The 23,800-nt window shown below is 42.3% G+C and overlaps 1 protein-coding gene and 1 long non-coding RNA gene across 2 annotated transcripts in view; one reads left to right on the forward strand and one right to left on the reverse strand.

Moving 5' to 3' along the window:
- The window catches only part of LOC124307494 (paired box protein Pax-6), a 91,787-nt gene that overhangs the window by 35,421 nt on the left and 32,566 nt on the right, over positions 1 to 23,800 (reverse strand). Inside the window, exon 2 of the mRNA XM_046769193.1 lies at positions 10,574 to 11,019. The gene's annotated coding sequence lies outside the window, so the exon portion shown is untranslated. The remainder of the gene's footprint in view (positions 1 to 10,573; positions 11,020 to 23,800) is intronic.
- Positions 136 to 10,607, forward strand: LOC124307500 (uncharacterized). The gene is made up of 3 exons (XR_006908831.1): positions 136 to 344; positions 2,700 to 2,805; positions 10,522 to 10,607. It is a non-coding gene; the product is annotated as an uncharacterized LOC124307500 (long non-coding RNA).

Below are 23,800 nucleotides of genomic sequence, written 5' to 3' on the forward strand. Positions count from 1 at the left end.
GTGATCGCGTCGGAGCAGGCGCGGGGCGGCGCGAGGAGAGGAGACGAGAGGCGGTTGGCGAAACGTGCGCGACGCCATTGTTAACGTCGCGTGAAAAGGCGCGGGTTTATCGGCGTCGCTGCGCGTCGACGCGACGCCCGGCGTCTCGACGCCCGGCGCACTACATCCGCATACTTGCTGCGGACGCCGCGACGATTTTCAATATTCCGTATCTACTCGACGACGGGAAATACGATCCGAGACGCGCGGGAACCGACGATCCGTCGGCGTATCTTTTGAACGCCTGATATTTTATCTATCCTTCTTCGATGTCGCCGTCGACGTTCTCAGCTTCTATCTTTAAGGTAAGCGTCGATCTTGTGATTTTCTCTTACGGATATGATGTGTTATTCGTATCCTTTGTCGTGCGTTGTACTTATTTTTACGACAATCGTCGCGGTTTCGATGACAGTACGTTGCACAACGTTTCTTGTCATTTTTCGTACATCTCCATGGCTACTTTCACGCTTACGATTATGTGCAGTCGTATAGTGAACATGTATGACAAATTAAAGTGTACCGTTGTATAATAACCTGCAGGACTTGCGCAAGACATCGTGAAAATTAGACTCCAAATTTTCATCGAATCACAGAGAAGCTAAACGTTTCGCGAATTCGATACCTGCGCATCTTTCGTTATCCTAAATCAAAATATCTGTCCGAAAAATTATAATTCCACAACGCGTTAATTAAACCAAATCAGTTTGTTTTAATCAGGTCTCAATTGTAAGTACAGATAACACGGAATTCAAAAGTTAAAAGCAAAACATGTCGCGTTCTTCGCCTCAAATAACTTCCGACTTTCTTCATATACGATCAATCATCGCGACTTTCATCCTATTTGTCATTTCTCTTACATTCGCGAGAAACTTTAGTAAAGACACAAAAATGTTCCGCTCCGTCTAATTATGTTGTTCCGTATACGCCCCCATTATATCTATCGCACCCGGAACTCTCTTCGATCTACACGATCACATGCTCTCCTATAGAAATCATGTATAATTACTATATTACAGTTACACGTGTAAGATAATTTCATTGGTTATATTCAATATTCAGTCCGTCTTCCGATTATGCCTCGTATAGGTGCGCATATAACACATACGGATATCAAATAGCACGCGTAAATTTATGCATATATTATACGGGGCGTTGTGCCCGAAGAGGATAATCGAGAGCATAATCCAGCGTCACGTCTTGCGCTCCATTGTCGCCTGTACCTAATATTACCGCAAGAGCGTCCGGGTCCGTTTCGAGAAGCCATTAGGCATTATCGGTGTCTCGCAATACGTGCCGGGTCGACCACCGCGCTTTACAATCAGCCCCGTAAAGTCTAACAGTATCGAAGTGCGCTGTCAATCATCGAAATGACAACACCATTAGCCGCTATCTGCGCGTGTGTAACGCGCGGATGTACGCCATATTATCATACGCAGGTTATACTCGTCTAGTAATACAAGCGTCGCGGCTTACGTCGACCTGCAATCGCCGTTAATGAAAATAAAAAGTAAACCAGCTCGCGTACGGTTGTAATATAGAAACGTTGCCGGAAAGCTTTTCATTGTACCTACGTGCGGAGAAATGTGCGATTCGTGCCGCGGGTATTCATTGTACGTTAACCGATCATCGCCGATGTCAACTTGTCACCTTATATTTGTCTCACAGCTGTTATACTTCGGCTCTACTTCGACAGTCTAACTTTCTATCAATTTTACTTCGGCGTAGAGTATCTGGATAAAACGATACGTAAACCTCAACGGCTCAGAATCGCGTTAATAAGAATGTAAATTGTTATACGTGAAATTTCCAGCATCTCGATTAATAACGACATCTTCATTCCGTATATTACAGAGGTAAGAAAAGTACCTGTCTACCCGTTAATACCAATAATAATAATAATAATAATAATCTCGGTCGGTCACAGTCCGTATTGTATACCTAATACGTGACAAGATCAGTAGCACAATTTTCGAGTCCTTTTGTGCGTGTGAAACAAAGCCACGGTCATACGATGATTTACCTGCTTAGAGTAAGGTGGTTCGGGTAATCTACAAGTACAATGTCAAACGTAGGTAGACCCTGCAGCCCGCATGTATATACAGCGATTAGCGGAGTTCAGGGTTTGGAGGCGGTTCGAATGCGAGAAGAGGATACAGCTGCGCAGCTAGGCTCGAAACAAGGCATCGGCCTTTACCCTGGACTAGGCTAGAGGACTCGGCGGGCCGAACTGCACTGGGGTCTGAAGATGATCGGGCCCCGCCGGGAAACTGATCCTGCAAGATAACCAGATTAGAACTGCCCGCGTAGATAGATGTTCACCTAATTACATCCCGACGTTTGAGTGACATTTCTCATTTATTTATTTCAGTCGTATAAGTCGGTTGATCCCTACACCACCTTTCTAACATCGTGTGTGTTAGCTACGCGCCCTACAAATTTACATACCGCGTGTGTAACTCATCTACGTGCATCGCATAGGTGTACATTATGTACGCAATGCGGTGATATTTAAATACCCACTTTCCAGCCACACTTATAAATTTATATTATATCTATGTTGTTACACACATGGGTAGGTTTATGCGTATGAACGCGGTCGACCAATAAATCGGATATTCTGTGCAACGCACACATGTATTTGTATTACCTGTATGATTTAGGTGCAGCTTGCTTGTATTCGAATTTCGGGCCAAAGTCACAGCGATGCTCGCATGAATTACGGTCGATTGCCTCCCGGAACGCCCTATATAAGACCACCCGTGCATGGTAAGTACGGATCAAATAGCATCTGTAGATTCAAGGCGAGCTAATTCGGATAATTATTGTGCAGGGAAATCAGTTGACGATCGAATTCCCGCGAATTATCATTCGTGTGTAAAATATCACCGAATTACGTAATGACGTAATAAATTTAAGTTTTTATTTTGCAGCTTTCAGGTTATAACTTTGTCTTTTTTTTCTCTCAATTCTTTTCGTAGCATATCTAAAACGCGCTGGGCTTCATTCTTCCAGGGCTCAATTTTTATCACGTGGGATTGCCTCTCTTATTTTCAGTGTTTTAAAAATTTCGGTATGAAACTTCCTACACTGTATTGTAAGTTTTATTCGTAAACAGAACAGTGAATTCACCGTACATTAATTGTTTTTTCTATTTACAAATACAATAAATTAACGACGCAACTAAATAAATTCGAATTACGTTTTTTTTGTGTTTTTCCAATAAATTTTAGTAAACCAAAAATTTTCATTGTCAACTTAAGACAAATACATAATATAATAACTTACGTCGCAGTACCGAATTTGTAAATTTTTAACCTGATTTCGTAAATTGACAAGCCTTTTGTACAGTAAACGTGTAGTAAATTCACAATCAATTTTAACAGCGTCAAGGTTCGTGCGATTGTAAGGCATGGGATTAGGGCGATCACATTCCAATTATTGTATGTATACTTAAATACAGCGTACACATGACAACTATTCTTGATGAATATAACAACAGCTCATGTTGTATATACAATTAGCTTACACCATTCCATGTAAGTAATTCCCAGCAACATCGTTTCACGCGTATCAAGTTCGTATAAGCACATAGGTATATGTACCTGTAACGATAATGTAGTAGATAACTTGACGCATGAGAAATTTTAGATTACATAAGTATATATACATATATATATACATTTATCTATAATTGACCGCGTTTCGGGTTTTTTAATTTACCAAAAAAGTGTATTAAAAATAATGTAAAATTTGGCGTTTAAAATTACAAACGCATATAACAGCAATTGATCTTCCGCATTGGCCAAGTAACGATATATTTTTTCATTCATATTTTCCTACAGCGCAATATAAATAATAAATTAATAACGATGTGTTAGAAGTAAAATGTATCCTAAAACACATAATGCGAAAGTATAATAAAATATTTTAACCCGAGTGAGGTCTGTACCCATATTACGTAAGTGCAGGTTCTACTATATTTTTCTGATTTCAACCGGAAACGTAGGGAACTACATTAAATACATATGTGCATATACTTATTGCTGTACGTATACGTGAGTCGAGAGTTGTTCTGAGACGAGCAAGTCATCCGCGTACACATATTATACGTGCGGACAGTAGGAGGTATGCATATACACATACCTGTAGAAAAAATATACGTGACCCATAGAGATGCCAACCGACGTATAAGAGTCGAGGCGCAAAGCGGCAAGTGCACGCAGGGAGAAACGGCGCAGAGCGCCGGGATGCCCGACATCTCGGTGTAATCAGACACCGAAAGAGAGATGCAATATAATTGAAAACACCCGACTATTCCTCGACTCGGCCTCTGATCCCAGCCGACTCCGTTTACGCCCTTTTCGTTTCACTTCAAAGCCGTTTCTCCGTTTGTTGCAGTTTTACGTATAATGCCCACGGCTTTTTTCATCCTCTTCTTATTTTGAATGACTTTTTCAGATGTATTCAACGCCGTTTCAATAGCAGGTATTGCGTCTGTATAATACAAGTCATTTGTCGTTTCGTATCTCAAAAGATGTCCGCAACATCTAATAAGACAAAATTGTTAACCTGCTTCGTTTTAAAAGCATATTTTATTTACGCAATTATTTTATTTACTAGCGTTCGTTTAACGACCTTGGTATTGCATGAAAACAGTCTCACGATCGTGGCACGTTTTACTTCTCATTTTTTACGGAATTTCGGAAAGTATCCAAGCTACGCATTTTTTGATCCCTGAAATTCGGGAAACGTAGAAACAGTAACACGTGTCAAAAAACCACACATTATTTTGACGATTTACGTTAAAATTTGAACCCTTTCCGTTGGCATGTTTATTTAATGTAGAAAAAAGAATGACAAGTTGTCTCGGTCGTTAAGGGTAGGACTGTTACATCACCTTACGAATTGAAACGAGCATTGCGCTGAATCGACATACGTAAACACCGTCAGTTATCCTACACAGGGTGAAAATTAACGGTGCAGTAATTATATGTAAAATAATTACGTACGCGTTACGCGTACGAGATATTACAATAAAGAAACTTCAAATCAGCTGCAAGAAGCAGCAGCTTGGCGGCGGTTTCTTGTTGCACCGCGTTCTCATTATTCTTTCCGCATGCAACATATCTTTGTGTGATTTTCCGTCGTAATAATTTCAACAGAGAGATATTCCCCCTGCGTTACCGCGGCCGTTTATTCGGTAAGCGTGTACATATACATCGTACAAGAATATTGCACGTTTAACAGAATGCGATGTATCTGATACACAAAACACATCTAAGATCCGCTACCGTTCTCCAACACAAGTTTAAAGATGCAACGCCGCGCAGCCTGCGGCACAATAAGGTGTGTCGGTAGGTATATCGCACGAAGCTTGCGCGTATATTTCGGTACGCGGCTTTCGACCGCCGCTCGTTGCACAAAGTACATAAAACATTATAGAATACTCGTGTATGTGTGTACGTACACAATGCATACGATACCCTACGCGGGGCAAAAAGTGGCGGAAAAATACTTGAGGGAGGCCTGGCGAGCGTACCGCCTCTGATCAATGCCGCAACCAGTGGGTACCGCAATCGCCCTCCTCTCCTAGCGCCGCAACAACGCGCCTCTCCCAGCCCCCACGGATTAAACGCACTTTATGCACTCCCTTCCCGCTTCTTTGCTCCGCTGTGTACCATAGGTTATAAGTATGTAGCATGCGCGTGGATCGACAACGTGTGCGTGTGTGTGTGTGTGTGTGTGTGTGACGAGACGATAGACGGAACGGGGGATGCGTGAGAGAGCGTCGGTATGGAATAGAATACGCTTGCACTGCGAATCATTTTTTTCTTGGTGGTTTTGCTTGTTTGGTTTGATTTGGTGTTTTTTTCCCCCCCCCCCCCCCCTCTTTTTCGTATCGCCACAACGTTGCTTCTTCCTTGAGTAGGTATACCTAAGTATAATTCATCACTGTGGCGAGAATGCGGTTGTTTATGAGTTTGAACGTATGGAAAATAGCACACGATTTTTACGCGACTTGAAACCGAGGTAATTAGTGTGGGTGTGACAGGGTGAAAGCCACCTTCTCTAGTTCCTGTATTATGTATGCGGTGTAAGCTTCAGATTCTTTGATTCTATGAAACATTTAGACACGATAAAAAACGTAATGGAAAGTTTACATCTGTGGGGTGAATATATACCTATACTGAACGATACTTTTTTGGAGCCAAATATACATCAATTTTGGTAGATCTGCCTGAACATATTTTAACACTTATTATTTGGTTTTGTAACTATTATTATCGGATTTGTAAATCTTGCCAAAATTGCTGTAAATTTAACTCGAAAAACGGACTGTCCATACATACGCGACAGGAGATGTAAAATCTATAATATTCTTCTTTCCGTGCAGTTTCATTTTCCGGAAAAAATTTTATCTTACTCGTAAATGAAATATCTCACAATGGTTACAGTTTCGACATAGTATAATATAGATTGTTAAAAATTATTTACCACACATTGTAACAGAAAAAAAACGTAGCAAGAAATTTCTCTGCGCCCAAGGGAAGGAAAACTATTTCGCGAAATCAAATAATCACGGTCAATGAACTGATTTCCTCAGCTTTACGATTCACGTATAACGTGTAATGCACATAACGCTCCGTATTAACAACATCCAAAATGGCCACCGAAACTTGTACATGCGTATACGTATACATACGCATATAAATATATACAACGTAGGATGCAGATCTTGTTCCATTCGGCACCGCGCGCAGCGTGCATTACAATATAATGAATAGGAGGAGCCTGAAGGATCGGCGAGGAGAGGCTCATTATGCCCGGGGTGCCTTTTATAAGCACGGTTTTACACCTAAGAGTAGGTTTCGTATTATAGGGACACGTATAGTTATACCGCATCCTCGGTGTAGATGCGAAGGACCACTAACCTAGCCCAAACCGGAGCCAACCCCGCTTGCAGCGGTCGCATTTCGCGGGTCGCCGATTTCGAATGATCACCCCCCCACCTCTCGACATCAGGCATTAGTCCAGGTGGTGTACCCAGACTGGTATAATCGCGCTTGTTCTCCCAAACCGCTCTCCATCTATTCCCCGTGTCATCAGCTCATTGCACACTCTTCATTCTCCCCAAAACCAAGAGTAAAAAACACATACTAGATCACACTGCGCGAAAATATAGCTTCTCGGTAACATGGAAGTTTACAAAGTTTGTTTAAATGTCGATAAATATAATGTGAAAATTATGAGAAATTTTATTTCCATGGTTTGTCTGTAAAAAATACCTAAAAAAACAGCCTTCGTGCTAGACGACCCTCTTAACCAGTCAGAGCTCAAAAAATGTAATAATTAGATACGCACCGCTGTTGGCAAGTATCTTGAACCTTTTCACTTATTCTGGCTAATTATTCTATGCCGAGTGGAATGACGTCAAATTTCTCAGCTTTGGGATCAGCCGCGTTGTTCGCTTATACTTCACGTGTAGGACTGCGTGGCTGACCTGTACGCTGCTTGAACTACTGCCACGAGTTTGTAAGACGTGATGCATGTACGACGTCTGCGGACTGTGGCAGCAGCTTTCTTTCAATTTTGACGGATGAGTAGACTTTCGTAATTAAAATTCGATGTCGGGGAATGCATTTACGTATAAAAACTAAGTGTATGATAGTCAGTACTCAGAAATCCGGAATAGTTTTAAACGAATGATTTAGAAAGTTGGCAGTGATGAGCCGTTCTTCGGATCAGCCCCAACTGGATTAATCACTGTAGACGTCATCTTACAATGCTTGCGAAATTTATGTATCCCATGTAAGATATTTGAAAACTAAGCTTCCCTTGCACCGCATGATTCTCGCAGCATAATGTATATTTTGGTGCTTTTGCTTGGAATGTATTACCTACAGTGAAGAGGATACTTTTCAACTAAAGATAGCTATAATAGATACTAGTGACATCCATTTTTATATACAGCATGCATAATAAAATCTCGATCTCTGCTGTAATTGTATTGAAATGAATCGTTGGCATGAAAATGAATTACATTTTAAATCATTCGGAGAAAAGTTTCATCGATTGGAATCAAGCAAACTTTTGTATTGCCGTACAATTTAATAAAGATTCGTTACGTTGGAAGAAATTTTTTGTTTACTATACCTGATATGCTTGAAATAAAAATTGCGTTTGTTTCATGAAAGAGTGCTTAAAAAAAGTTTAATAAATAATTTATTCTGTTTCAGCCAATATTTCGTTCGACATTATCTTTTATTTGAATTTCGGTAGTTTTCACTGGGATTCGAAGCTGGATTGTTTGACAAAATGACACGATGCGTGAAACTTAAAGTCGTGCAGATATGAGAAAGACAAAACCATAATTATTATATTGCATGGATGCATACGGACAAACACGGATTCAATATAAATTACAAACCATGTACTCATCGCTGCGCCAATTCGGGACATGGTTGAAACTCCGAACTTGAAAAGTTCCGAAAGCGCGAATTCAGAATTCTTTGGTGGCGAAACTTGAAGTTAACAAATCAAACTCACGAAACATCGAAGTTTCGAACGATTCGAAACCCGACGCTCAAAGTTCCGAAAGGGTGAAAATCCGGAAAGACAAGGCTCCGAAGGTGCGAAAATGAGAAAATTTGAAAATCTGAAACATCGAAATTTTGAATGATCCAAGATTTTCAGTTCCGTGAATTTCTGATTTGAAATTTCACCACTTTGATCTTTCTTTGTTTTGCATTCTCAATATTTTTACGTTCGGAATTCTGATCATGCTGACTTTAGGTTTTCCTAATTTTTTTATGCTATATTTTTTAACATGAATTTTCGGAATCTTGCATTCCGGAACATCGAGCCGTCGGCTTTCCGACTCATCGAAACCTTGTCGTTTCTTCTTTATTTTGATTTCTTTACTTCAAGTTCCGCCGGCAAATAATTCGGAATTAGGCGCTTTCCGAACTCCAACCCCGCCCCCGAAAGTCTTATCCCAAAGAATGCGAGTCGGTGATACCGCTGCATGTCTATACTCTCCTATGGAGAAAGAGCCGAACGCCGGCCATGCACAAAGGTTAGGGGATGAACGCTCGGCGCGTTCATTGGACAAATTGCAGGTATTGTGGCGGTGTAAGCCAGCAAGGCAGGGGGGGAGATGGGGAGGGGTTGGTCCTACGGGGTAGTTCTCTAAACTGAAACCGGCACTTTCTCGAAAGCAAAGAGCACCGCAAGGAATACACCCAGCATACCTAGGTATAAGAGATATAGGTGGATGCGGTATGGGTGCGTGTGCCTATGGTGAATATACCATAGATATATGTATACGTGCGTATAGCCGGACTGTTGCAGCGCCGGCAAAATAAAAGCAAAGGCGGGCAGAGCAGCCTTACAGCCCTAATCCCTCGCCTAAGAAGCAACGACACCGTTTTCGCTTGCGTTGGCGCTCCGAATAACGCGCTTACTTGGCGAAAAGATTGCGGGCCGCGGCAAGGTTGTATCCATCCCCGATATTATTGAAGCTATTGGTGGTAGAATTGCATTGAAGATTGTCCTCGACGCCGCCAAGGTCCGATCGCGCACAATACCCGGATGCAGCCAAAACGCAACGTCCGCGTAGCGTCTTACGGACGGTCACCGCACAGCGTTACAATGCCGTCGTCGCGTCCTCGCACTCAACGGTGTACGTTACTTTTCAGAAAAGGCGGCGTCACGTAAATTGAAAAACTCACCGTATATACCGGCTATACGCCGTTTAGCCGAATCAACAATGAAACTGTTTGCCGACACAATTTGCCAGGATTATGTCGCCTGCCTTTGATCTTATACGTATACCTGTACGATATACACCTTTCCGCTTTGCCGACTGCACTCCACTCGCTACGCGACGATACGCACGATTTTCAAAGCAAATCTTTCCCTCGTCGCTTTCGCACAGAGAATAGAGGAACGTACGATGCGTATCTCACTTTTGCAGATACGCCTCTCGATTTTGTCTCGGTACTCGATGCTGTAAAACGTACGAGCCGAATTGAATCGTGGATTCGAAATATTGCAATGATTTACTGAAGTGTCGAATAACTAACTTATATTTAATACCGCGGTAAAATTACGAAAAATTGAAGAATCTTCTTTCAGACAACAGATGTGAGCGTTTTTCCGAAAACTGCCGTCATAGTTATAAAATGTTACGATACAATAATATTGTCGAAAAGTGTTCGAATCGCATATCATCGTAAAACCTGTAATGCCACCGTTATTTCAATCGTACAAAGATTGTCAATATTTTTAACAGCGAATTTTCACGCTTCTCATTCGCAGTTACCGATTCTTTCCCGTTTGCACGGCGATTTTTGCATCACACCGCTCCATACCATCATATTAATACATGTATCGTATCTAATTACGATAATATTCTTTAGTATGTAAACTGTATACATGTTAAAGATACGTCTAATAATTGTGTTGCTCATTTTCCCGTAGCATGAAGAGATTAGAACAAGACTCGCGTGGTGCGGTAACCCGCAGCCTATACCTGAGGGCGTCAGAGGCGTCGCGACGACGGTGGGCGCCGCGGATGACGGTGACAAAGGGCACCGCGACCCGTGGAAATCTGGTTCCACTTCAGTCCGCGAGGTCGTCTCGTCATCTCCACATCATCCGAGTATACTGATGGGTGTGTGCGTCTCCTCTCCTCTCCTCTCCTCTCCTCTCCTCGTCTCCTCTCGGGTTAGACGGTGGTCGCATTCCTAGTCGGCTTATAGCGGACTCCTATCGGACGCAACCATCGCAACCGGCCGTGGTAAACCAGGAGTTCCGACAATCCTGCGAAGCCCGCTGCTGCCGCAGCAACGGCAACAGCAACGGCAACGAGGACGATCTCTGGATGGCAAAATTTTGTCCCTCGAATGTTGCTGCTGCTGTTGCTGGTTTGCATTTCGACGGTCGATGAAGTGTGTGACAGACGGCCCAAAAATGGAGCTGAAATCAAAATATGATTCCATTTTTACTTTAATCACGTGCGGTTTAACTCGCGTTTTGAAGAAGAGGGTTTCTCTTTCGTATTCTGAATTTAGAATTAACTGTCTGAGAATTAGTCGAAATTCGATACACCGAATAATTATATATTTCGCAAATACGTAAATTAATTTGCGTCGATATTTTGTACCAAAGTAAATTTTTTTTAAAACACTTTGATGGATATTCTAAAGGACTGGAAAAAACTGAGATTTCAAATTAATCGTATACTTCGGTATAAAGATATCGAAACATTGTGGATTGATTTTTCGAATAATTTACTTCACGGCATTGTTTTCCATCTAGCGAAAACTTCACTTCATGCTGCTGAAAAATGAGCTTAATCAACTGCTATTCATTCTCGAACGAATAATACAAGATTGATTGATCATTGGTAGATAATAACAGGAATTCATTTACATAAAATCTTCCTTGCTTATAATCCGAAAACAATTACCCAAGTAAGACCACATATAACGCAGACCAACATACTCAAAGAAAGAAGTCATTCGGAAATTGAATCATCAATCGCGAATGGATGCCGCATCGTACCTACCACCATTTTAAATTTCAAACTTTCCTCATCAAAGTCCAACCCAGAAGAATCGCTACAATTGCAAATAAAAGCTTGTATATAAATTAATCCGCGTTTCGAAAAATTTCCACAAAATCTTGATTACGATGCGTATACAGAGTATAATACAAACACCGCTGCGAAGAGTTTGGAGAAGCAAGAATCCTTGGCGTGCGTATAACGTATTACAAACGTACAAAAGTTCATCTGTATAATACACGTTACACGCATATACATCCATGTATGCGTAAAGTCTATAGCATGCGGCTTTCCGGCCACAAAGAAAAATCCTTGACAACGGTGTCATCCCCTAGGCAAAAGCTGGCTACCGTCTTGAGAGATCACCTTTCTACGAGCCGCCGACTAGTACGCCGCCTCTGGGATATATAGGTATATGTATACATACGTATCTACGTCTATATCTATATCTATATCTATATCTATCTTTATGTATAAACCGAAGCGGCACCCGCCCTGCATCTTCTTATTATACAGCTACACGTATACCTGTACAGTACACCTTCCTGCAGACTGCATCACCGCCCCATTGAAATCCTGATCTTTGAGTAACCGAGACGACTAATTTAAACTTTATACTCGAATGAATTTGGCTTTTAAACCCACCCTCCCTCCTTCCCTGCCGCAGTCCACTGTCTGTTTGTTTGGAATCTTTTCAATTACCCATTTCTTATTATACAGTTTGTTGTATACGATTTGTTTGTACGCGGTCCGTGCTTTTATTATACGCGCCATATATCGGTCCATCGTTTGCTCGTAACGTTGCGTTTTTTCTTCCGATCTCGGAGAGCTATTAGCTTTAGCTTGTACCTAACGGCATAGAAATCATTCGAGAAACCGAAGGAATACACAACGGAAGCCCGTTTGAAGAAAACTTATACATTTTACCTCGGATAAATATTCGTGAAAACGATCTTAATTAAGGATCGTGTGTAGGTAAGAAAAACGCAGAAACGAAGAAGCGACGAACACCATAAACGAGGGCGATCACCGAGGAACAAGTGACAGTTAAAAAGGTAAAACATACCAGAGCCTGGGACAATGACGGAAAATATACGCGGTGGCAGAATTATGAAACGAGGTACCTCTAGAAATTTCTCGAAGTTTAAATTTTGCTGTAAATTCAATCACCCCTTCAATGCACCGCATTCTCATGTCGTACGTCCATCATTTTTCGTACATCATAGGTTCATTATCGAATTCGAAGAGTCTGCAAACTGTACTCGCATCTATAACATTGTGTAACGAAACAGAAATAAATATTTGCCCAAAGAAACGTATCGTATTTCCTTGTTGTTCTTACATTCGTCAAAAGAGTGATAAACTTTAAACGGATATCTCCATAAAACTCGATGAAAAGAACATTCTGTGCATTCCAATATCTGAAAACTAATTAATCGAGTAATGATACAAAACTATTCGACGATCTGATGCCAGAAATTTGTATGCAATCAAATAAAATCAGGCGCGTTGCCCAATACGCATGCTATGTTGTGCCGACGGGGATGCCGCGGCGTGCGGCGATGCGCGGGCGGTTGTTTCGCAGCGGGATACTCGCCGCAAAGCATTCCAAACGTCACACTCCGAACGTCCTACGGAATGATGTTCAACGCGAGCTGGATAGACGCCGTTGATCTGGTATAATCTCCCGGAGGAGGCGAACGAACGATCGGGAGTCTGGATGGAGCCTTGGCCCAACACACGCACACACACACACACACAAGCGCGCGTTAAAAGGTACATACAATACAGAAGGTACAAGAAGCCCGCTCCGCGGTGCGGCTAGCTACCGTTCTCTTTTCAAATCAGCGGCGCTGTCTTACGGGTTACGAAAGTCATCCAAATAACGGACAGCCGCCCAGCGTGTGTCCGTGCGGCGTTGGTTTTTACCTGCTGCGTTTGCGGCAGCTTCGAAGATGCACCGAAACCCTTGAAGAAGATTCGCGCCAACTTCGAAACTTGGACCAGAAGGATCATCCTCGGCGATGCCACGCGATGACCGCGTCTTTATTGTTGTTCCAGGTTTTTTTTTTTTTTTTCATTCAGTTCTATTGTTTTTCTACGTGGTATCATAACTTTTTTTTCATGCCTCTCAGTCCGAGGAGGCTGGAATTGAAACGAAAGGAATCCCACACCGTGTTGCGTATCAAATTACACGGCTCGAGCGAACTCGAAACTGGATGGGAGAGTCATCGCTAAACACCCCCGCCCCCAAAACTACCCCAGTCGCTTCGCTGCTTCCAAGTCGATTGAATCGTTTCGACAATGACACCTGCAGCGGTGAGGAATTCTCGTATACGTTGTACATATGCATGTACGTATACGGACGGGTGTATAGGTATAAAAGATTCCACTGCACGCCCCGTGCTAGATACGATTTCTTGTGCATTTGATCTTTTGTAGGAATATTACGCGTGACGCGCGGTATGTATTCTCCGATGAAAAGGCGAACGTATCGTCGTAGAAATGCGTCGACTTTGTGACTTTTTACTTTTCATCGCCTCTGGTGATGGATGAAAAGTATTGGTTTCGGTGGAAAATTACTTTTTCTAATTTTAACGAATTCCCACGTATTCGCGCGTATTCGAGAATCCGAAAAACAGGTTTTTAGAATAATCTCGGTCTATAGGTTTGTCCGATAAACTCCCGCGATGATCTCGGAAACAGCTCGATGATACAATTTGTAAAACTTACCAAGATTTTACAACGCGAAATGCGATGCGGATGAAATCTGCCATGTCTAGTTCAATTTGAACTTCCGGTACAACCGAAAATAAATCGATTTCAAATGTTTTACCGACAAACATATACTTTTTCCGAATGTACGATTATATTTTGCCCGGTTTAAATGTTTTTTTTTTTTTTTTTGTTAATTTATACATTTTTGTTTTTCAACAATTTTCTTTCAAATCTTTCTTTCAAAACTTTTACACTTGGCTGCCAACTCTTATCAGTTTCAGACTTTTCACGATATTTAAGCCTTTCATTAAAAATTGAATCACGCCTTATGAACAGATGTAGCGAGACACGCCAAGTGTCTCGCTAACAAACTGTGATACATCCGAACGAGTACAAAACTTAACAATTTCAAATAACAATCATTCCAGAACCTCGACAAAAGACCTCAAAATCTTCGCGACTATTCCAGATGTTCCATGTTTCCGCCTCGAAAGTGGCAAAAACGGCTCCTATACCGTCATTCGCGATAAAATCCCCGAAAGTTTACAAAAAGAAAAAAAAAAAAAAAAGAAAAAATCTCGAACTATCAATTATCCACGTACTATAATACAATAATTTTCCCGCACGTTCAGTTTATTCGGTTCCTCGATCGTTTATCAATCCGACTTGCCACACTTTACGAGAAGAGATCGAAATAAAGGAAAAATAAAAATGAATAAAAGAAAAAAAAAAAAAAATCAGCGACACGTACATCGTCGCCGAGAGAGAGACGCGCTCTTCTCCAAAGTTGAAACACAGCGGCTGTCGGCCCGTGCAACGGAGACTTCGGGTGTTTCAGGGGATAGGGACGGAGAACGACGGTGCCGAGAGTCTTCGTTCGTCCGCGTCCGGGGCGGATGACAAGCTGATCGGTCAACCGGTGACAGGGGTTGGCGCAGCGCGCGATATACGCCGTAGGAGAGAGTTCCTCGAGGATGAGCGGACCACCCCGTCCGTCGCCGATCATGTCCGACTCCGGTAAACTGACCGCCCCCTCATCCATCATCACCGCCGGCCGAGGCGTTCGATCGCGATTCTACACCCGGAGATGCCGATGCCAAATTGGCGAGTGGAACGGCGACGATGCTCCCGATCTTGATGGATCGTATCGAGTTTTATCGATCGCGATCTATGGCGTTACGACGAAACGAGAGAGAAATTTTCGCTATGTACCTGCGATCGTTATGCCGTAGGTACGTCGATGATTCGCGAAACCGAATCGGGGTGGAGAAATTAAGCTGCTGCGGGTTTAATTTGTTCTCAGGATTTTATACTCGCCACATACGATGCGATAATTATTGGAAAGTTTCGCGACGGATTTGTTTTGTTCGTATTCTTTCTTTTCATTCGTGAGGGAGATATTTTAAAGCTTCTCCGTACAACGGATTTGAAAAATACACTTTTTATATACACGTACGTCGAACTGTAGGATGTTAGGGGATATTATAAACGGTGGAATTCAGTTTTAACGGAGAGAAAGAAACGCAACTCGATTATCTTTGAATAATCTACTTCAAACACGTGTGTGAGATGAGTTTTTTTTTTTTTTCTTGCCGTTATACTTTCCCATTTGCGGATCATTGTTTACACAGACAAGATAATACTTGGCGAATTCTGCAATGCGGCAGCGAATCGAATCTAAAGACAGCCAGCAAAGAATGGATTAATTTAGCACGTACAATTATACACGTACACCGTGAATGATCCGAAGACTGCCAATTTAAAGAAAATTCCGACGTCCAGTTACGTTTTCAGATATAAATTGAAACCTGGCACGTGACCTCAGTGCGTTTATAAATACCGAGTTTTTTCTTTTTTTTCTCAAATATTTTACAATAAAAAATCCATCTAGCAAACGCACAATTAATAACACGCCGATGATTACAAGCTTGCATTCTGCAGACCAACGCGATCTTCCCGCAGGGTCCATATAATTGCAGTGGTCGCCGTACATGATTGAGATACTCGCGTGTCCGAGTACAGAGTGGCAAATTGATTACACGTAGGTACGTAGGCACTGTGTTACAGACACTCCTGTATAATTGAACAATCTCTGATTGAAGTTACCGTACATATACGTATAATTAGACGATGTCCGTCGACTGCATACGTATCATACACACAGGTATCGCGTAGAGTGGTTATACCACCTATGATAGCCCCGTACAAAGGCAATAGCCGCGCGTGTAAATAATCTCGGACATCGGAACGGACGTTATGTGCATATAACATACACGGTACACACAGGAATACATATAGATACATATAGACGTGTGGACGTGTAACGATCATATCCGCGAAATAATTACCGGTTGATAATTTCTGAATAGCCTAATTAGGACCACGTCCTAAGCCCAGGGCCGGCACTTTGTGGGGCAAGACCTGTGTGCGCGTAAATATAATTGCATGACCAGAGTAACAAGTCGATTGTGCCCGCAGGGCAGAGCGCGAAAGGGACGAGCGATGCTGGGGGGGGGGGGGGGGGTAAAGTGGGGTGTAGGGGGGCGATTCACACACGCTACGGGATGAATCGACGCGTCGGGGGTGACGGACTTGGCACGTGCTCCGGAAGATCGCGCCGAGGACCGCAGGTAGGTAGACGTCACTAGCTGAGGTATAACCTGAAATCCCTGTGAGGTAATTATGGCCGGCTCGTCTTAGCGTCAACCCCCTTAGATATTTGTCCCTGACCTAACCTTTCACTTTTCAAAGTAGTCGTACCTTATCGTCGACGGATTATCACCCCTCTTGTGACTTCGCTTTATCTGTTACAGTCAAGGCTGAGAGAAATTTGAAATGTATTTTCAGGAAAACGGTTACACTTCTGGTAAGCTAACGTCGTTGATTCTATCGTCATTTTGTTTATTGCGGCTAACAATAAGCTTGCGAGAAATTATTGATTGACATTTTTTAGAAAAAATCGTTATTTATCAACGGCAATGAATTTCTGAAATTCTGTGGAGTGTAATCAAGCAAAACGTTATGTTCTTATTCCACAAGCTCGACTATTTCAGAGTTATTCTCAATTTGCTGGATTGTAGTTGTTCTTTTTTCAACGCTTATTAAAAGTCATGTTTTACGACCCGTTCTTTCCGTAATTCTTTGCATTCAGATCTACGAAATTTCCGAATATATTCCAACTTAAAAACTTAGTTTTTTTTCAGCGCGCGGTCATGTTTTACTGAAAAAATAATAACCTGTTGTAAAACCAAAGAAAGATTTTTCAAGTTACGTTTCTTCTACGGTATTAAAATTTTCTATACTTGGGTACACTTTACGCTTTTTACACATCTGAGAAACGGTAAATCAAAGCTTGACTCCATCCGCTGTAACTGGATTTTACAATTGGGTGATCGAGAGCTGGAAAAATTGTCAATTTTACCCAACAAACAGTTTAGTATATGTATATGTAACGGAAAAAGTCGGATAATTTTTTAAATAAACCGTTTATACCACGCTGTTGAATATCGCATGAAAAATTTTCCAAAGTCCAAAAGTATGTTTTCAGCCAATTATAGAATTTGTGAATCTTCCGCTTCTTCTTCGTCTACCTGCAGCAGAGATGCGCAGAGAGCAGGTTGGTTTCGAGAAAAGTTCCGGGTTCACGACGAACAGTAGCATACCTCCGGATAAACACTTCAAATACAGGCTGAGTCGGAGTAATCCTTTTCTAGTAATAAGTCCTTGTTAAGTGTAATGAATCCAGGGTCAAGAGTAGAGGTCCGAGTGTTGTTTGCATTGGTTATACAAGGCGGGGGCCCGAGGCAGGAAAGATCCATAAGCTGAAAGGGAATGATCGACACTTGGGTCCGGGCGCCTGCTTTTACCCTCGTTAAATTCTGGATTTGGATATTTGGATACGTATAATCTTCTTTGACCAATTCGAATCTCACCGACTGACCGTTGCATTTCGAGAAGGAGCTCTAAGGAGTCTAAGGTGTCGGTTCTTAGGAATACAACGAAGAATGGCGAAACGCTTCAGAAGTACAATGAGGAAAAGTTGTTACAATAGATCCGAGCGCGGTCCTTTCGAAACAAAGATCATGGCCCCGTTTGATCTTGTTTGCGGAGAAAAGAAAGAGAAGAAAAGAAAAGAAACAAACAAGCGTAACGAACAATACCAAGCACCAAAGGGAAAGTGAAAAGCTTACAGTAACGAACGAACGTAAATTACGAAGATGCGATTTGCGGCATGGGAAGTTTGTTTCGCGAGTTGCCGCGAGTCCTTTAAGGTCGCATTAATTAAAAATAATTCCTCCCTCCTTGATTCCAGCTACCACCCATCCTATCTTACGGATGCCAAGAGTGCCGGGGTGCTTTGCAGCGGCAAGCGGCGACACGCAAAGCTTCACCAGGGGGATTAGAGATGAAAGTCAGAGCATCAATGCAATCAATGTTAGCCTAGTCATAGCCCAATTAAAGTTAACTTTAACGATTCTGGGGTCACTACGTCCTTATTCACCGGTAAAAGGAGAGAAAGAGAGAGAGAGAGAGAGAGAGAGAGAGAGAGAGAGAGAGAGAGAGAAAATCAAAGAGCACAAGGCAGACCGCGCGCATGCGGAGGGACATGGACCTGCATAAGTGCAGCGGTGTCGCGGGTGCGAGTCAAAAGGATTCTGTGGATGATCGCGCCTTCTAGGGCTCCGGTTCGGCGGTTTATTATTACACTTGTGTGGTACACGAGACCCTGCGTAACCAATTGAAAAAAAGACGCGTAATGATCGCCCGCGCTGCCCTCAAGACGCGATCTTGCTTCCTCATTATACACGGTGTACTCGACGTGTAGGGTGGTCCAAAATTTTGGGATTATTAATTTTTTCTTAAAAATCTTCTTCTTCTTCTTATCCGTAAAAGGGAATCAAATTGTTCGTCCGATTTCAGACGAACGAAAATTTTAGAACTGCTGCAATTAATACATATTTTCAACGAAGTACGGACGTGATAACAGAATAAATAATGGAAGCAGATTCTCCTCAGGTCTTAGATTTTTTTTCATATCTCTTCCTAATTTGCAATTCTTTGGTTGGTGAATTTGGTTGGTTATCAGAATTTCATCGCACCTTAGTTTCAGATCAAATGGTTATGCTGAATATTCGACTCCCAAATTGTAGACGGATGTTAATTTTCGATGATTAAGTTACTCCAGAAAACTTACTGTTTTTGTGAATAATTTCCAAATACCGTTCTCTCATAGAATTTAAAAATAAATGAATATTATTATTTAATTATTTATTCATCTACCGCATGAAATGGCAAGGAAAAAGGCGTAACTCGTTCTGTGCGCGCATAATTATTCTTACAAAACTACCTTACACGCAGGTGTGATATTGTTAAAAACGTTTAAATCTTCCCTCATTAGTGCAGCGTTCGAATGACCCCTCCACATTACACGGCAAAGTACTTGATACACGGATGATGTACCAAACGTCAGCCTCTAATGTTGGTAAAGAGTACAGCGCCTGCAAACCAGAGGATGAGGATATCGAGAAGAAGGGTGCACGATTCGTAGGCTCTCTCTCGGCATTGAGGCGGCGGTTTGATAGATGCCATTCGCCTTTGAACTCCGCCGCCGTCATCTCGCGGTAGGTTGGCTAGCGCTACGCGTGGACCGTTCTCTCTCACCCACACGCGGCAGACCAATTTAAAGAGGCTGCAGGCCTCCTTTTTGTCGATACGATTTATATACATATAATACGCGGACCGCTGTGAAAACGCCACTTGATCCGTACCCGCCGTCCCTTAACCCTCAGAACCCTTCGATGCGACTCCGATGTTAAAAATGAAGAACGAAGCAAAACAAGAAGATGAATATATAAAAGAAGGGCAAGGTTGGAGTGAAAGTTTTGCTTGTACTATTACAGAAAATATCGCTCTAGTTTTTCGTGGATAAAGACGAAAAGAATGAGAAAATTCTACGTACAATTATGGATTCACCAGAGACCGGCTAGGTACATGACGTCGTTTTGAGCACTGTTTTCAAAAGCTATAAAACAGCCGGTCATTCTTACGTCCACCGAAGCTTATTTGATGGAGAAATGACATTCGAGTGTCAAACAATTGATTGCAGAGGTTACGTTGTGCTCTTTGCAACAGAAACGGAATTTTCGTCATGTGGGGTTCGGGTGAGTTTGCTACCGCGCATCTCCGTTCAGAGCACACCTTGTCTCCTTGCACCATGGGTGCATGATTGCGGTTGAAGAGAGCCGTGGGATGACTGTCCGAGGTATCGGATACGAGAATTATAAGGATCGCAGCATCAATACTCATTACGGGTTTGTCACATCTGGCGGCTAGATCGCGCGACGAACAAAGATCCCTCTCTATCAATTCCTGGCCTTCGATATTATTATACAAAAGCGCCGACCGGTAACGGATTGCCGTTTCATGAGCTGGCGGAAACTTAAGGAACGGATTATATTCCGAGCTACGGCGACCCGGAGGATCGGCCGGATATCTTCACTCGGCCATCGTGACACTGGCCGTTTGTTACATTTTATCTCCGCAGCGTACCCGTGTAACCGGTATCAAAACTGTTCCAAGGCGTTCGATCCCTTCTTCTCGTTCTTAAAGTACAAGGAAAGTGATGTTAAAAAAAGAAAGGAAAACAGACAATTGAGACAAGTCAAACTATTGCCAAAGTGTACAACAACTTTACACTATGCTTATTTAGAGACAAATTTCTTAATACTCTGGGTTACAAATTGAGTCTAAATGTAGGGTGTAGATATAATACGCGGCTTGAACTGTGTGACTCGGCAAAGTAAGAGAGTGAAAATTTGCCTTTGACAAGAATGGCAAGATTTTTGAGATCCCGTACACTTGTCTATATTTGCAATACGTGTATTGTCTACTACACATATTATATACCTGTTTGTCGGCGATCGATGCTCAGGTATATAAGGTACGCATTTCTCTGTACCTTACACGCTCTGTCGCGGTGTTGGTAAATGCATGTAACCGAAGCCACGATCGTTATTGACCGGCACACGATGAACAGTGTAAAGCATAATGCGGAAGCACTGATTGTCCGAGTTTGTCCATTGAGAAGTTGCAGATTCGGCGTTCGCTGCGCCTCCACACTACGTACGTACGTCTATAATTTCGAATCGAAATTCCCCAGGAATAGGGAGCGACGGTTGTTGTCAGGAGACTCTAGCACTTCTCCAAGGGTCATCCTCATTGTCTGTATGAACTGTGGCACGCTCTTCCCTTTCGCAGCATCAATACGGTTGCACCTCGTGATGCGAACAAGGAGAGGAGGTTCGATTCCTCAATGGCTGCATTGAGTTCTCGCACCGGAAAACGAAACATCTTTATAGGTATAAATAACGAAGGTGGGTTAGTGGGTACCTTGGGGCGTGCCACAAAAAAAAGAAGTTTTTTTTTTCATCAAACGCGCATCAAAATTTCGGTAGAGCGTCTCGAGTAGAATATTTCATCGTCAAAAAAGTACTAAGGTAGAATTTTCTTAACTCTCACCGATCAAGAGGTATTCAAGATGACTCAACGTTTATAGGCGAATGTCTCTTAGAACATTTCTCTAGAGTTGGGAAAATTCCATCTCAGTACTTTTTTACAGAGCGCGAAATTTCCAATAATAATCTGTATTTAGATAGTTTATAAGTCAAACCGTTACCGAGAAGATAATTCAAATATTTTCCGACTCTCTTTACGTGTTATTCAAATGGAAAATGGAAAAAATAAAATAGGCATCTCTAAATATCAATATTAAGAGCTCATAGATACGTGGATGAGATATTCTATTTGAGATGGTCTATAAAAATTTTGATGCGCGTTTGAAAAAAACTAAATTTTTTTATTTTTTTTTCCACACCCTGGGGTACCTACACCCATGGACTCTTACCTGTTGCCAAAAACGCTGACGCGATCCTGATGTTCGTATACGTACGTCGATGCGGAGAGAAAGAGAGAGAGAGGAAATAAAATCGCCGAGGGGCTCTAAGTCGAGTTTATTGCGCGTTTGATGCGAATTGCGTTGATCGAGGATCGCAATTGACTAGAAGAAGCCCATATTTCGAGGACCTGTGGAGCGCCAAAACTCCTAGGCGTGTAAGCTCGATAAACGGGGTCCTCCGCATCCGCTGGGGATTCGCTCGGTTACGGATAACGACCCGTAACTATACGGCCTCCTTTGACTCCATTGACCGGGCCAAATGAGGCATGTCGATGTCACGATGAATCGGTAAACGCACCGAGGGAAGATCCCACCGCAGTTACTCGCGACACACTCCAAGTATACACCCAACATCATAGATACAGTCTGAGAATTCCCGATAACTTTTTACCTTTCTTGAAAACGTACGACAGGTACCTAAATCGCGGGAGTCCAGGTGGTTCATCTGGTGGGAGAAACGTCGACTAATGATCGTAGCCGCTCGACGCTAATAATCCCGTCTCTTGCGACATCTTTCACTTTGCAGAGTTTCTTTATTGTATTATACAGTCGATGCTGGTTTTGATATTTCCATGGCTTATACCGTCCCCGAGTCGATGCGGTAAAACCGATGCGATCTACCGTGAACGGAGCGGTTAGCTCTTAACGTGACGTATGGAAGTGTTGATGCAAAAAGACATTGGCCAATCATATTCATTACCGTTGAGTTAACGGTATAAATTATCTATCTCTTCTAATGACTTACCGTGATATATCATCACGCGTGCACTTCTAATAACTTAATTGTAATCTCCGCCTTTCTAGCTATGGTACATATAACTCGACGATATGTGTATCCTATACACTAGGCATTCGAATATCGCACCAGCACGCTTCGATGATTTCTACAAAGACCAATTCGAAATCAAAGATGGGATTATAACGGACGCAGAAATGTATTCTTGCAACATCCCGAGCTGCTCAGGTCACGACGATCAAGCGGAGTAATTGTAAAAGAAAAAGAAATCTCCAAGCGTTTCAGATATTTACTAGAGAACATAACAACCGTCAATAAAATTAACTAAAAAACAAAGAATGTTACGTTCTCGACCAGAAGAAATAGATGGAACGAACAAGCCTAACACAGTGCGAAAAGTCACGCAGTTTCTACAGAATTAGCAGAATCTTGTGTCTTAAAAAACTATGCACTGCGTAAGAATTATTATTATATTATACGCAACAAATTCTCTTCAGCAATAATCAGTATTCGCACAGCACCCACACCGATGTAGGTATCCTTCGGTACACCTTGCACAATACCTATGCAAAATTGGCGTCATTGAAGTCGAATGACGTGACGCGATCAATCAGTTACGTACGTGGGAGCGTCGAAACATCGCATGCGGGCTTTCGGTTTGTCGTCATAGTACGTACGCACATAAGCACACAGACGCGCGCGTTACGCGTTGCATTGCATAATGCGAAATGAATACGATCCGCCAGATGCAAGCGCGACACGCGGTATCGCATTGTGTCGACGT

Source organism: Neodiprion virginianus, chromosome 6 (genome assembly GCF_021901495.1).
Source record: "Neodiprion virginianus isolate iyNeoVirg1 chromosome 6, iyNeoVirg1.1, whole genome shotgun sequence".
Taxonomy (NCBI): domain Eukaryota; kingdom Metazoa; phylum Arthropoda; class Insecta; order Hymenoptera; family Diprionidae; genus Neodiprion; species Neodiprion virginianus.